This window comes from Thunnus thynnus, chromosome 9 (assembly GCF_963924715.1).
Source record: "Thunnus thynnus chromosome 9, fThuThy2.1, whole genome shotgun sequence".
NCBI classification, from domain to species: Eukaryota; Metazoa; Chordata; class Actinopteri; order Scombriformes; family Scombridae; genus Thunnus; species Thunnus thynnus.
Genome location: NC_089525.1, coordinates 30,292,870 through 30,310,591, shown reverse-complemented (window position 1 = coordinate 30,310,591; position 17,722 = coordinate 30,292,870).

Genomic DNA, 17,722 nt, shown 5'->3' with positions numbered 1-17,722 from the left:
CATGTCTGCAAAGTTATATCCGCTATGGCACACGAAGCCAGGGTAAGATTAGTACTATGATTAAGGAGTAAATAAACACACGCCACCAAAACCTCACATCCCTCATAACATGTAGTAGCAAAATGAGAGTGAATGCGACTTGTACCTCGTGACCCCATCTCCAGTACCCAGGTTCCTGATATTGAATGCCCACTGAGCCCAGTGGAAGTAGCTGGACTTAATGCTGCTGCAGACCTACAGGAATCATCAAGTCATGGAGCTGACATATATTTAGCTGCACAGCAGTACATGCAGAGCATTGGTTATATGTAAGGTACCTTCCTTCCAGGGGTTTGGACATTAGTAACAGCGCCAGCCCATCACCCCACTGCCCCACCCCCCAGGGGTTCAAGTGATCATATATTTTGTCTTTTTACACTAAATATCATTTCACCCATTTTAGTAGCTGTTACTGTGAAGATTAATGTTCAGCTAGAGCATATGTGTCATAGATATATCCAGCCACTATCAGCTTATATCATAATTACCAGACTTTCCAGAGAGGGTAGATACCTGTGTGACCTGACAGGAAACTACATTCTATTGATCCAGCTTTAATTTTGATTCTTAAAACATCCAAAGATAGTAAACAAAACAGTCATTCCACAGGTAACCAAACATTGGGCTCAAAATAGAAGAATTTAATTCCAAAATGACATACTGATCAGACCCTTCAAATCTGATAAAGAATAAATAAGGGTCTGGAAATTAAAAGACTAAGAAACAGGTTTGTGGCATTTCTGGTATACTTCTTGAAGCCTCTATGCAAGGAAAAACAGGGATAGTTTGTATAGCAATACGAAATGGTGTATGTGATCTGTATTAAATAAACAAGAACTATTCTACCACTAAACTAAAGTTTAGTTTAATAAGTAGTCACCTTGTTGCTCACACCCATGGAGAACTTTTGATCATCAACAAAAATGATCTTTAATCTTTAATAACTTAAATTGTAATGTGAAATGTGTCACTGGATGATGCTCATCACACAAAAAAAGGCTTCCCTCAACTGACTGAACTTTTGCGATGTAATGCCTTTTACGTCACAACCTACACCTCAATGCTCACAACTGGGAGAGCACAAAAACAACATACCTGTCTCCACAAACTGCTGCCAGCAGTTTTGCATCTGATGGCAACAGGTCATCCATCGTCATCCTCCTTTTCCCCTTCCTCAGGCCAGATGATGTTGCCTAGAACCATCCAAATGTAACATTTAAAAAGGTTAAATGACAGCCAATATGTGTAGAATATGAATGAATTTAAAAGAGTACAAAAGTAGAACAGATTAATTTGAGTGTATGGATACCCGAGCACTGGATTCAGCCATTGATTGATGTGTGAAAACCACTGGTACTACATCTAGCCTGGCCTCCCAACAGTGGCCATAACATCGACTCTTGCAGTCCCTGCCTCAGCTGTTTAATTTGTTGCAAGGTTCACCTGAGCACCTACATATATTATAGATATTAGAGAGTGGGTACAGATATAGATATTAAAAAGTATTGGTCCTTTGAGCTTACCCCATGCTGAAGAAAACTTTGTAAAAGCCAGGCCAAAGCCAAGCCAAACTTGCCTCAGCCCACCCGCGGTTTCTTCTGACTTTTTCCTACCAAGGTTTTCTTGGGAGTTTTTCCTTGTGCGCAATTGAAGGCCAAAGGCTGCTGGCGCCGGGTATGTTAGGTTATGTAGAATAGATAGTTTGTTTTGCTAAATTTTGCTCTGTGTTGTGCCTTTTGTTATGCTTGTCCTATGTCATTTTGTTCACTAATGTAGATCTAGTTAAGTTTATTCTCTGTAAAGTCCTCTGAGACATTCTTGTGATAAAAGGCTACATAAATAAACAACCTTGAACTTGAACTCTGTTCAAAAGATTTGCCAAAATCCATGAAGAATCCACTCTGTAACTTGTGCATCACCAGACTGAAGGCAAGAAATGGCACTTCATGCCCTCTCTAGTGGCTATATCACCTAAAAAACAAAGGAGAAAATAATAATAATAATAATAATAATAATAATAATAATAATAATAATAATAATAATAACAACAATAATAATAATAAGGGATCTCAAAGGACTATCAAAATAGGTTAACAATGTGTTTTAGCCAACATAATAGAAACAGTTGAGCATACGGCCATGGCGAGTTGAATTTGAGCAACTTTTTTTTATTACTTGGCAATTGAAGCAACTAAGTGGTAATTCAGGTGCAACATGTTTGTTGAATTAAGTTACCTTCCAATCTGCAATGGAGTGGTCTGGCCTGATCTACTTTATTGACCTCATAAAAGCTGATTAGTCTTCCCTCCTGATCCTAAATGTCCTCTCTCTCATGTAAAATCTCAATTTCAGTGCTGGCTCATCTTTTTGCTATAGCAAATACCTTCTGTATAGCATCACTGCCCTTCTGGAACTTCATTATATAAATATTTCAGTCAGAATTGCATTTCTACAAGGGTAAAGTAGAAACTGGAGTATTCATTCACATTCTATTGTTTGAAAGAAGTAAAAAAAAAAATGCCAAGACAAGTAAAAACACACAGTCAGCTATTGAAGGTACTGGCCCTGATGGTATAGTTTGTGATGTTTAGTAGCCAGAACCAGATGGGTTAGCTTATGCTGCTTTCAGTGACACTGCTTTTGGAAACCTCTGGTACTAAGGCACCATTGTGGAATTCAGAAGAAAGTTAAATTCTGCATTTGACTGCATTTTAAATTGTAAATTACAAACAAAGCAGTTGATTTCAGTCTGTGATGCAAATCTCAGGGCCAAGATTTTATCAGGACCGTAGTTATGTGTTACTCAGCTGCGTTGAAGCTACTTAAAACCAGAAAAAAGATTGTTTTCACGGTGTTACAGGGCCTTGTTTCACTTGTCATTGTGTAAAATTAAGTGTCAACTGATGCTGATACTCCATGACAGTGACAAGCTGACAATACCTTTGCCCATGAACTTGCATGGAGGGGCATCAAATTGCAGCAAACTGCTCTCCACATATTGGACAGAAATCCTGGAGAGTCAGAGGGAGGCTCAAGATAACACTCTATCAACCAGGCTTACATGATACTCTACGTTCGACGCCTGGATATTAGACCTCTTTGATTATGGACAGGCCCACCGACACTGACATCTACTTTTTACTTCTAAATCTTAAATCTTCTAGATTTAAATGACTCACAGCTTGTAACAAATCAGATTATTAAGATTATTCATTTTATAACACAGTCCCCTGCTCATTTATTGATTATTTGACTATTTACAGTGGGAATTGAGTGTCGGACTCAAGTGATGAGAATTCAGGAGGAAACTTTCCTTTGAGCTTTTGCTCATTTCAATCTGAATAATTGCTTACCTTATAAATAACATCTGGTTCATAGCCTTTCTCCTCTTCTGCAGCAGCTTCAAAATTCTTCACAAGTAATTGGGGGAAAAAAACAATAATTACCATTTTTTTTACAAATATATAATAACTACAGTACTATAATATTCAGAACACAAGCCAATGAACACTGAAAGGATTGAATGTGGAAAGGCAGCAGCTGAAGAGGAACTGATGTGCCACAGGTCATGCAGTCATTTTTTGGCATATTCTGAAATTCCGGTGCATCATATGGCAGGAGGGTTTTGTCTGTCTTTTCTTGAAGGTGGACAATATATATTATGTTCTTTCCATTGTTCGAGGAGGACTTCAGTATTTTTGCTGTGTAGCCCTGGGAACCCTGGGTCTTCTTTTGTCCGCTGCTTCCTTTGAAAGTAAAAAAAGAATTTATTCAAAAAGAAAGTCATGTTCTTTCAAAAGTTATAAAATATAATGTACTGAAAAGCTATGGATGGATCACTCTTTTAGCTATATGTAAATTAGCTAGTGTGTGGTGTCATAATCTCACCTGTGGCTTTTTGGAGAAGCAAACCGCCACATAATTGTCACAATTTAAAAGTCTTCAATCTAACCTCAACTCAAAACATGTTTTATAACCTTCCAGAAGCTTTTCCTCCAAAACTGCACATGTGCAGTGGTTCAAAAACACACTACCAATAATGAATCAAACTTAATGTACCATATGATGCGCGTGTAAATATGTGTAAACATAAAATAACAATGCTCAGTAAAAATAAACAAATTACCATACCAATAGAGGAGGAACTTAAACATTCATAGATAAATACGTAAATATAAACATCATTTTAATTAAGTTATGGTTATGGAATCAGCACTTGATATTAAAACTGGCAGCTTCACGGCATGCATGCAGCTGCAGCATTATGTATCGACATACACATTATGATAACTGTTATGTTTACGACATCATCCGATGACAGTCGGCAACGCTGGTCTTGTTCAAATCAACACTTCATCAAGTTGACAAATAATTGATGATTATTAGGGACTTAATCTGTCATTTGTACCACATAACTGCAATGTCTTGAGTTCGAATCCGACCCAGGACCTTTGTCTCACGTCATTCTCCCCTTTCTCTCTCTCAAATTTTCCTATCTGTCTCCACTGTCAGCAGCTGTCCAAAATAAAGGCACAAATGCCCAAGAAAATAATCTTGGAGTAAATGAAATGTTCTCAGTATTTTCCAAATTCATCTTTTTTATGTTTATGTTATTACATCTCCACAATGATATCTCTTTTCTTTTTTCACACTCCTTACTAAAGTGCCATGCTGTGAAAAAAAAAAAAAAAAAAAAGCAGCGAGCCTCCGTGTGATCAGCATCATCTGCTTGTTTTCGACAGAAACTCTCTCGCTCTCTGCCTGCTCAGCCTGTTCTCAGACGGTAAGCAGGTTGCTCCAGTAGCTGCAGCTTCACTGTCACACACACCCTCTCTCTCAGTCTCTCTCTCAGCTCTCTCTCTCTATTTACTGAGCTATTCCTTAAATGAGCTACGCTACCAAGAATTTCCCAGGCAACAGCACAGAAGTTGACTCACATGTCAGAACAGCGCTGCACAGAGGCTCCTAAACGCTACTGATTTCTGAATGAATGGATATTTGGTGTTATTTTTTGGCTTTTTTTACAATTATAGGGAAAACCCTGAGCACATGTGTGTGAATATTTTATATAAGTGAAAATTTAAACATAAACAAGTTCAGATTTTTGTTCTACAAGTTTACACGTCACGTCTACAAGCTCTCGCATTTAGCAACATGTTTACCTTCATATGTCACCCCCCCCTTTAATAAAACATCTGGTGGAAACAGGCCTCACCGCTTCGTTTGGGAACTAAAATTAGAGGCAATCTTCATTCTTTGCTTCACATTCTCTGCTAATCCATCCGACAGACCGACTGAGGGCGATTATTCCTTCATCCACATAAAGTCTTTTCATTTGTAGCCAAACATGTTAAATGGATTTTCATTCACAATGTCCATTTGCAGCCCCCTCTGTAATTGTTCTGGTTGTAGGAGGTAGCGAGAAAATTAATAACAGAAATTAAGGAGAAAAAAAAAAAAAAAAAGAGAATCACACCATTGTTCCTCGGCCTGCATGTCTGACATTTTAGATTTGGTGGCTGTGTTTGGCAGATGAGGAAAGCAAAGGCACAAAGCGCTCTGTGATGTGCTGACTAATAGAATAAATATTAAAAAGAAATGAAGGAATAAAACTGCTCAGACTCTTCTGTCTGGTGGTGACATTTCCTTCGTGGTCACAGGGGCAGAAGAAAAGTGTGTGGGTTTTTGTAAAGGTCTCGGCAAAGCTTCCAATCAAGTTGAAAGAACTGCAGGGCTTTGAAGAGCAACCTACCACTTAGTCCGAACTATAAATATGGTACAGAGATCTTATTGAAGCACTCAGTTATTCATTTTGTCCATGCAATGATTTCCTAACCTGACGATAAGTTTGAGAAACATTTATTGTTGCAATTTTTACTTTGAAACATTTCTCTCGTCTTCGCTCTGTCTTCCTCAGTTTATTTTCTTCCTCACTTCCTTGAAAATAAAATGAAAAAGAAAAAAAAATCAATTTCACTTTCCTTCTAGATTGACTTCATTGTGATGTTGCCTCTCCAGCTCCATATATATCCTCACCTTTCATTTCCCGCTGGGAATAGATTCACATTCAGCCATTGTTTCATTTTTTTTTTTCCCCCTCAAGAAGAGATCTCCCAATGACTAATACTGCATCTGTTTGTGTTTTGAATCTGGCTGTGGCTCTTTTCTCAAACACTACAGTTGTCGGATGTGTATAACCCACACACAAACAGTCCATCACCTCTCTCCGCTCTTGAGATACTTTTGTGGAAGCCAGTTGATACTGCTGATTTATTTGTCTCCTGTTGCATATTCAAGACACAGTACACACTAGAAATGATTTGTGACGGTGTTTTTCAACATTGTGGAGATCAACTTAATTATAAATAATAAATGATCTGATTTTTCAGCTGAGTCCTCTTTAAAATCACCTCACTTTTGTTGTCTTTTTTCATCTTGTGTTGTTTTAATGTTTCACTGTTTGTTGACAGCAATATATTTTGCTCATAATTTGGTTCCCTATTGCTATCTCCATCCTGCGTATGTTTATTTATCCTACATGTGTTAGCCCTGAGGAGTATCCACAGCGTCTTGTCCAGTGCAGATAGGAACCCCTGAAGTCCTAAAATAAATGTTTAAAAGAAACAAATCTTGTGCAAACAAGATGTTATCTTGTATACACAACAAGAACCATATCTTATTGGCACAAGTTACGATCTCACAATATCTTGCATAAGACAAACAAAAATCTAATCTTTTAGAAGTTCATTGGCTTTGGCGATATTGTTTATAATTTGTAAGTAATAAATCTGATGTTAGGATGCAAAAAATGTTTCTTATTATATTCACTGAGTTAAAATTGTGCAAGACAGTGACTCAGCATAACTAATAATAATACAAAAACAAACAAATGAGAAACTTACATCCAGTAACCCACATTGTCACATATGTTTATTTATTTATAATGTATATAACATCATGAACATGCAGACTTACACTTATTATAAGATCCCTACAACATAATCAAATAATATACAAAAATAATAAGTAAACAACAATAACAATGAAGAATCTGGGGACATGGACAATAATTCATTATAATACATCAGTGTAGACTTTTCTTGTTTGTCATAAGTCTTAAAGTATTCATGCATTCATAGCTTAATACCGCAGGCTTGACATGAACTTGAATTTAGCTGCTAGTTCAGCTCAAAGGTACCTGCATATATTGTTGTTGTGTAGATAATTTATTCTGTGTCAGCAACTAAAAGTTGATATTGACGCTAACAGTATATAAGTCAAGGATGTATATCCTTAAAGATCCAGACATGTAGGCTATTAAGACATAAAAATGTGTATGTCTAATATGGTTTTTCCACAAAAAAGTGTAATTACCTCTTTAAAATCCTTGTAATTACACAAAAAATTCAGAACCTATGAATATGCAAATATATTTAATTTCATAAGTTTTAACTGCTGTCTGTGTATGTGCACTGGAGGCTTCAAGTTTCCACATCGCACTCGTGAGTTGAATATTTGTACCGAAATTGGCTCCAAATTAGTTGTGATGTCACAAATCATGATTGTAGTCCCACCCCTTAAAATCAGATTTATAATGAGCACAGAGAAAACCTTCCACTATTAGTAGCTTAATGTGGAAACAGCCTTTCAGTATCAAACTCTGCACATACATCATTCTGCACAGTGAAGCGCAAACATTCAGCTGCGGGAATAAAAAGACATTTTTGAGAGCAGGGTGACTCTAAAGGTGTCTTTACACTTCAGTAATGTAAATTTTTATTTTATTTGGTGAAGATTGTGTCCCAAAAGACTAAAACCCTCTCCCATTGTAGGAATTGGACGAATAAATATATTCTGTGTGATGACTGTGACTCCGTGACATAAATGCAACACAAATGGCCCATGGGAGGTTTCAGCCGCTGAAAAATTCTTGCTGAAGACCTGAGCTGCTGACATCTCAGAAGTTTGTGGTACGTTTTCACATTTTTATTATATAATTACAGAACAGAAAAAGCAGCCCCAGAACTAGAAAGATTAGACAAATGGGACAATTTATTGAATGCATACTGAATGATACAGAAAGAGGATTTGACAAGATGTTGCTCAAATAGGGCCATAAAAATAAAAAACCCCTGTATCATAAATCATAGCTGAATATGGATCCATGTGTGGAAGCTTATCAGCATGTCAATTTTGTGAGCATTTATGTGAGTACACATGTTTGTACATTATGTGTATTCACATGCAATGTGTTTGCAGCAAAAACAAAGTTAATACTTGACCACTCCGCTCCTCTAAACAGCAGTGTAAGCACCAGATAAGCATTTATACAATCGATAAAACCATGAAGTGGAACTTGACAGTAAATTATCACAGTGTCAGATGAGCCTCTTCGGGGATCAATACACACTGAAGGCAGCCAGATGTTCTGAAATACAGGTGTACACACAGAAAATACTTTAATTCTCTAAATCCTCTAACTGCTCGTTAAGGAGAAACCATGTTTTTTTTGTGTGTTTTAACATCCCGAGAGGAAATTAAGATGATGCAATAGTTGTTGTCACATTGTAGCGAGTACAGCGATGACATCTCGTTGTAGATCAACCTGGAAGTTGGCTGCAGTCGGCTTTCCAGTTGAAATATTGCGTCAGGCTTTTGTGTTGAGGAAATTAGCTCCATCTCCAACAGAGATTTGATCAAAAATAGAGACCTCAAATCAGTGTAGTTTTGACTGTAACGCTCACTCAACAAACTCCAACTGCTTTTCTAAGACATCACTGAACATAAATGATCACAGTCCCTTGGACGTAGGAGTGTTAAGTTTAGGGAAAAACAATGCAGATATTGTTAAAAATGATCTGTCTCCAGCGAGGAACAATATATTTCAAGTGCGCACTCTCTTTCCTGTACTCTTATAACTATGTGAGGCTAATATTGACCTTTATGCTTGATTCATTATGTAGCTGAGAATGGAGGCACTAATACCGGGCAGTGATTTATATGTTGATCACTTGTAATATCTGGCTGACCATCTGCACCAATTCAGTGGATTGTTAAAAGAGTATGTGGTTTATGAACTGGGAAATTTTTTTACTGTTTTATCAGCTGCTGCAAGGTATTTGTGCGGACAGCGCTCTTAATCATAATTCAGGATAAATGTGTGTTTTTTTGTTTCATTTTTTAAAAAAAAAAAAGTGAGGTGAGGAAGGACTTTCCAGACATTTTTATTCTGCACAGAAACTGAATTTTCAGCTGGTCTAAGCACAAGAGACTGATTCCCTTTTAATGTGTGTTGGTTCAGGTTCAGTAATTATGCTAAATAATGATTGTTGGAATAGGTTTTCATATCAGTGTGGGTGGTGTGAGGGCACGGTGTGAGCAACTCTGTCTACGTGTGTTTTCCATAGGCGGGTGTTTGTGTGTGTGTGTGAGGCACAGATTTGTGTGTGTGTGTTTTATGTTGAAAACTCCACCCACACCATGTCCTGAAACACAGCACCATGATGTCTCCACTCGATACCCACCTGCTTTATGTTTTTTAATGTATTTATTTTACTCTTTTCAGTGATTTGATTTATCTTCATTAGGAGTGTTCCTCTGGCGTTGCCTTTGCATGGGTTTAAATGTAAAGGTCTATTTTCAGTTGTTGCATTTCAACAAACAGTGCTCATATTATTTGCTGACCAAATCTAACTCACAATAAAATTCCTGTATCGCAAGCAGATGAAAAATGAGGGGCTACTGTATAGTGACAGTCATGCCTGCAAAATATGCAGTAAAGCTTTCAGTTTGAGCTGAAATGTTTGTTCATCAACAATGGAAACAGGCAAATTATTAACAAACATGAGGCTGCATATTTTCATTATCGGTAATTAATCTGCTGGTTATTTTCTCGATTAATCGTTTTATCTATACAATGTTAAAAAATCTGTCTGGTATAATTTCATAAGAGTCCAAGGTGATGCCTTCAAATGCTCGTTCTGTACGTCCAACAGTCCAAAACTTAAAGATATTGAGTTTACTACCATGTATGACACAGAAAAGCATCAAATCACAACATTTTAAAAAAATGCAACAAGCTAATTTTTGCTTTCAAAATTAATAAAACGAATATTCAATCATCAAAGTGGTGATTAATATTTCTGTCAATCAACTCATTGATTAATCGACTAATCGTTGCAGCTCTAATCAAACACCAGAAGATATTTTGCCTTTTGTTTTCAATACTGAGTTTAGTTCCTGGGACTAATTGTTGAAAAGGATCATGTATTTGTGCTCATTTTACAAGACTGGATACTTTGGACGTAGTTTTTGAAATTAGTTGAAGGTCTACTTTTGTTGGAGTTGAACAGTATTATTATTATTAGGTAGACAGGGATTTAGATTTAAGTCCAGTTCTTTCAGGCCATATTTGTCTTCTTTCAGCCATTTGAATCCACATCACATATAAAAAGGTCCTCTGGAGGAGAATTGAGTTTCAGCTTGACTCTGACTTGTATTTAATGGCTGTATGCTGCTTTACTCCCACAGCTTTATATGTTTCTGAAGACAGAAATCGTCTGAAGTATAAAAGTCAGAGAGAGAAGAGAAGAGAAGAAAGACGACACACGGGGGAGGAAGACATTTGAAAGATGTGAAAGGTCAGTGGTAGAAGGCAGCAAAGATGAGAAAAACCAGAGAGAGAGATGATGAATGTACACAGATTGAATGAAAGACAGCGAGGGATGACAGCTGACTGAAATGGCAGCAAAGTAAAACTGACAACAAACAAGCAGAAGATAAGCATTCTCCATATTAGACATTTAACAAGTTACTGTCCTCTTTATAAATCATTTTGAGACTAGCATGCAATCACACCCAAACCACAGCGGAAAAGTTTACTTTGTTGCATGTTTTTGGTTTGTTATGGTCCACGTTGGCTAATTACAAGCAACCCGGGGCTTGTAAACACAACTAACATGGACTCTTTAAGTAGCTTGTGTTATTGTGTGGAGTTTTGGTTACCTGAAGTCTTGCCAGGTTAGAGGTTTTGGCAGAAGCAGGAAGTCAAAACAAATCCCATTCATGTCCCTTTGTCTTTAGCCTAGCATGTTCTACCTAACCTCCTTTTTCTGTGGCGTTAACGTGAGTTGACTAATAAAAAAAATCATCAGTTGAGAAACTTCTGGCCGTCAGATGTCAGAATTTGAACAATATCAATTCTAGGTTGTTTTCTGCACTGCCGTTACAAAGATTAAAAAAAAATAAATTAAGCATGTTTAGATGTTTTTGTGATGGAAGTTTGGCAGCAACAAAAATGCTGAGTGAGTAGAAAGTAGCTTGAATATGAGTGGTAGCAATCTGCGAGATTTGTAAGCAGGGAGCAAGCTGAAAGTAAGCAAAGTCAGAGAAGTATGTAATCAAAGTTTTGAGTATGAAAGATGAATCATGTCACTCCTGAGTGAGCAGTAGAGCTTCCTTTTCACGCTGCTATCACAGTCATTTATTCTCAGATTTGTCAGATTATCTTCCTTGAAGAAAAACTCAAACTGAGAGCGCAGTTACATTAAATAACGTCAGGCTACTTTCCACTGTGATCCATCAGCATTTCTATTCATCTAAATGTCCATACTGGGAAAAAAAAAGATGTGACTCTAACAACCAGATCCTGTTGAAGCAGGCATATTCCTGTTATGGTCTGCTTGCTATAAATTGTTAGCGAGCGACCTTTTACATTCTGGACTGTCAGGAATCTGTCACAACAGTCAAGATTTATGCTCATAGTGCCTGTGCTCTCTCAAATCTCTCTTGGCATATTGATTACAGGTTGGATATGTTTGGTTCCTGCTCATATGCTTTGTCAGTGATATACGTCTATTCACCAGGGAGTTATTCACTGATTCTGAGGATTCTTACCTGCTCAAATGAAAGAAACAGAAGGAGTAAAGAGAGTCACAACTGCAGTTTTTGTTTTTCCTTTGATTAATAATAATTTCTGTAGCTGGCTTTTTATGGGGATGTACAGTCTAGACCAGGGGTTCTCAACTGGTCTCACTCTGGGACCCATATTTTCCCATGGTCATTAAGTCGCAACCCACTTTTATAGAATTCAAACCAAGCAAATTTATTTTTCAAAAGTATCCTTTGAAAACACGCATATGTCACCTTTTTTTTAACATAAATACATATATTTACATGTACAAAGTGCATTTCAGAGCACATGATTAAGAAACTGAGGAGGACCATGACAACTGCATGTACACTAAAATAAATAAAAACTGCACAAAATAAATAAGGCCACAAAGTTAGATATTATGGCAAAAATCATAATCACAATTATTTTGGTCAATATTGAGATCACGATTATTTAACACGATTACTTTTTGACTCTCATTTTTGCTGATTGCCAATGCCGATATGCACATATTTTTTTCCACCTGGCTGAGGAGACTATTACACATGCAAGCATAGATTGTACTAATGATCAAGAAATACAATATATAAGAGAAGAACTTAGGAAGACTGGACAGGATTAATGTGTAGGATTTAATCTTTGAAGCAGAAGGTGGCGGCAATGCACCTAATACGCTGGTTGCCAACCGCTGATATAAACCAAAAAGGAGAAGAAGAAAAAGTTTTTTCAAACAGAGTGGTACATCTTGTCAGCCGAGGGGTTTCCCATCTGTGCAGCCGAACACCGCAGCACCTCCACAGACTATTACATCCCGTCGGCCCCGTGCTTCCTCCGCAGGCTCCACTTCACTCAGCTGGTTTGTTATTCAGGTAAAAGTGGGAAGAAGCAGCGGGTCTGTCGGGCAGCTGAGTGAAGTGGAGCCTGCGGAGGGTAGCCAAAATCGTAATCGAAAATAAAATTCGAGTAATTGCACGGCCCTATTTCATACTCTGAGTTGCAAGCACTTCACTATATATCACACACTGGGGTTTCTGTCCCTTTTTATCCTCAATGTACAAAAATCAACATTTTAAATACTCCGGGTCATATTTCGCTGTGAACGTCAATCAAATGATGGTTACCATGGCTACGGCACGAGACTGCTGCACATCTCTGACGCATGCCTGTCAAAATATTTTTTTTTTCAAAATAAAAGACAAGTCCAACATCCGATGTGTATTAAATATTATTTATTCATTTTTGACCAGCTGTCCGCAACCAACCCAGAACGGGTCTGCGACCCACTTTTGGGTCACGACTCACCAGTTGAGAATCACTGGTCTAGACCATAGACTGTATATAAAGATGGATGTAGCGAGGTGTGACGTCACCCATTGGTTTGCATTGGAGCTGGTTTGAAGCCCAGAGTTGCAGCTTATGGTTGGCGTCATCTTTTCTGTTTGGAGCCAGGATCTTCCAAATAAGGACTGCAGGGAACATGCCCCACTACCTCAGACCAACGCTAATGCTAGCTTACTGGGAGCACCAAGCGGTGCACACTTGGACTGACGTTAGCTACTTTAGCTAAACTGTGCTAAGCAGGAACCGTAATCACGTAACATTAAACTTAGTTAAATGTTGCAACAATTGAAGTAGATGTCAAAGCTACTATAAGTCTTCAAATCTTATTAACGGAGCAATAATTTCCTAAATGACCACCAGCAAACTTATTAGAGGGCCTGAATTTAGAGATTGAGACCATAATGACTTGTTGAAAAAAAATACTGACTTTGTATTTCTAGAGAGAAGTTGATGCTTTTTGAATGAGAGTCAGTTGGAGCCAGCATCTAGCAGCCGTCAGTGGTATTACATTGTTAGGTACATCTGCATCGGCAACAAACAACAGAAACTAGATTGAAGTCAACTCTTGATCTCCTCTGTCTCTGCTCTCTGTTCTTCCCTTGCTGAGAAGTATCAGTGGGAGCTCGGATGTGACATGTAGGACATTGATCAAACACACACACACACACACACTCTCTCTCGTGTATATATAATAGGATGTTTGCTATTGATGTGCTGGCTTACTCTGATGTGAAACGGCTAAAGGGACACGTGTCGTACCCACACCTTGAGCCACAAACACACAGATATACAATTAAGGTACATGACTCACTGACACTGACGCTGCTGCTGATGCTGGTTGGATTATCATTACTGTAGATGACATCAGACACAGACCTTCAGTCCAGCATTTAAATAGGATGTGAGTGGGTTTTGGCTGCAAAGACATTCTGACTGATGCCGTCAAAGGGTTATTATTATAGAGACAAGAGTTTGAATTTGTGTTATGGGAGGTTTTGTGTAATGCCATTGTTTGGCATATTGTTCAGTTTTGCCCACCTAAGTGGTAGTGAGTCACTGATCCATCACACTGCGGTAATTTTCAGTTGACACACTGTTGATACTGAGGTAATGTTTGATAGGAGCAGTTAACTTTTTCACATTGATAAAAGCCTTTTTTAATTTAAAAGTTATCTCTGTTAGTTGACCCACAACAACCTGTACATTTGTGTCATTGTCTTCCATGCTTTTCACCATTATTCTGATGCTATTTTTCATGAATGTAGTTAGCTAGCTATGTAGGAAGATAATGTCCCTATCATTGATCCCATCTACAAAGCTTTGATTGGTAAACTGTCTCCAACCACTGGAAAATTCCTCAATGAGTCAAGACCTATTTGAATCACTGTACACATCTGAGATGTCTGAACTAGGCTAGGATTAGACTTCACAATAATAATGTCTTTCCAGATGTAAACAGACTTGAACCCCAACCAACCAATATCAGCCGGCAGTCTTTTAAGACCTGTATGATGTTCAGTATTGACTGGACAGAGACGGACTCCAAGAATCATAAATGGCAAGATCCATGGTTTCATAGAACAGGGGTTCTCAACCTTTTGTAACTTAAGGCCCACGTCTGATTGTTCAAAAAATTCCAAGAACCACCATCCCAAATTGTTTTTTCCACATGAAAAATGAAAGTTACATGAAAAGAAAAGCTGAGCTGTAAATATTTGTTATGCCACTGTCAGCTGTAATGACCAAAATAAATATTCTGCTTACCCTCAGTGAGACACTTGGGCTTTCTTCTGGAAAACAATGAGATCAAGTCATGATGGGATGGGTGAGAGGCTGACATGCAGAGTAGCATTTAGTTGCTTTCGGTTTGTTCCTTGCCTTTGATTTTGTGACAGTCACAATGGAAACCCCTGACTCACATAAATAGGTGGTGGTGAAAAGCAAAAGAAATTTTGCCTGTTTTGACAGAGAGGGATACTTACTGGCAGCCAGCATCCAGAATGAAGCAAGGTCAACTTGTGTGAGCTGAGGCTTCAGGCTGCTGTCTGCTGATAGTTCCAGTCATTCATTTTCATTTTCCAACACATTACATAGAGACATGTCTTCTGAAGCAGTATCCAAAGAGAAAACTAGCTAGCTAGCTAGCTAACAGTGGCAAAGCACGTTTGTCTCTACCTAATGATGTGTCGTGATTGGATATTCATAACTGTTCATTGAAATTATGCATTTTAATTTGACATTTTTATTCATGTGAATTCTTGAGCACGTTTTGATATAAAAATAACTAGCTTGGGTGAATTACCAAAAAAAAAAAAAAAAATCACACACTAGATGGCGCTCTGAGGCCCACTGGTTGAGAATAGATGTCATAGAAGACATCATAAACATCAAACATGGCATTTTGAGCTGCATTCACTGATGTATGACTTCCTCAGCTCATCAGCAGCCGCTGCTGTTCTCTTCAGTGTCTCCTTTAGATCCGTTCAGCCGCATGACGAGAGTTTAGACAGAGCTCATAACAAAACACAGTCATGTCTAATGAGCTTAACTTGGACAAAAATAGACTTAAAGCCTAAAAAGACACTTAAGGTCGCAGTGTAAACAGCTTTATTGGTTAAAATTGAAGTGTACATATCTGGTCCTTTAGATTAACCACTGAAAAACATCTAAAATGCATCCAGACAAGGTCAGTGCTGAAAGCCGTGCCAAGCCTAAGGTCAGTCACATGACTTTGTTGATATATGGTCTCGAGGATAGGTATATGATGGCGTCATTCAAGGTAAAGACCATGGTGACGGTCATCGCTCGGTCTCATCGATCCATAGTTATGATCATAACCTCTTCGGTTGTCAGCAGCACATTTCTTGACAGCTGACTGTTGGTGTGTATGTGTAGCTTCAGATGATAACACATATGCTCCGACGACAGCATGTATGTAACGCTGCTTTCATCTGGGGACACAATGTGCGTGACTTCCCCTGATGGCAGAGGGAATAATGTTGAGTCCCAGTGGCATATATCTTGCCAGGGGGAATAATGGGACATCCCAGTGGCATATATCTTGCCAGGGGGAATAATGGGACGTCCCAGTGGGATGTCTTGGTAAATGGGTTCTTGTTGATGTTCTAGGTAATTGTGGAGTGGAGCTGTGACTGTTTTCATCCTGACAGTCGGCTGCCTCGCCGTTCCTGTTGACAAGACAAGACGTTTCTGTTTCCCTTGTGCAAAGAAATATGTTTGTGTGCTTGATTCCGTCTGTGCACAGAGGAGTGTCTTCATTTGTTTGGAAGGGAGTTGGGTTATAATTGAGTGACTTTGTACTGGTGATTTATTTTATTGTAATTTCCATCTTAGAAACTGCATCATATATACACTGAATATTGCCTATATCTGTAATCTTTTAGTGCTTGTTGTAGGGTTGCTTTTGGTTCAGGTATGATTTATCATAAGAGAAACATTGCACATACAGTGAGTACTGTACTGCATGTGTTGCAGTGTTCAGATATCAATTACTGCATATTTGGTTGGTGTATTATCTACCAAAGCTGGTACATTAATTTGAGGTTATGGATTATTTTGGTTTCCATCAGGATTGTTACAAAGAGTGAACAACGGAGAGGCCTGGATGTTGCTGAGGAATATGTTGAAGAGACTGACTCACTTTGGATTTGACTGACAGCCAGTCATTACTACTGTTTGCAGAATACATTTCATCACTGGCAAGTACTTAATTTACTCCCTCTTGCACATTGTAGCCAAGAGGAACTTTGGGTATGCCAGCTGTGTCTGCTTCCACTGCCCTCTCATCATGTTAGATAACAATTTGTGCCAAATTTAGACGGCTAAAGTTAGCTGCAATATGATATTTCACAATGATTCCTGTGTTTGCTGATTGTTTATGTACAGGTAGAAGGCTAAATTTATAATCTTGACAGGATGCAGTTGGCAGCAACTGAAGATGAAATACAAAAATATAGTTCAAGCAGATAAGACATATTTCACTTATAGACCTATGACTGTAACCTCACAGTCCAGTCCAGTAATAATGATTTTGGTGACATGCAGTTGAAAAGGTGCCCACAGTTACAACTGAGTGTAAATTCTGGGACATATATTTTACATATAAATCTTGGCTTAACAGCTCTGACTATATTTCAGTGTATAGTAGTAATTTAAATATAGTCACTCAAATGCCTTTAAAACACTTTAAGACCATATTCCTCCTATATTTGACCCAACCGGTCAAAGCAGATGACCGCCCACCTAGAACCCGGTTCTGCTTAAGGTTTCCCCACTTACCGCTGTCGCCAAGTGCTGCTCATGGGGGAATTGTTGGGTCTCTCTCTCTGTAAATTAAAGAGTATGGTCTAGACCTGCTCCATGTGAAAATTGCCCTGAGATGACTTTTGTTGTGATTTGGCGCAATATAAATAAAATTGAATTGAACTG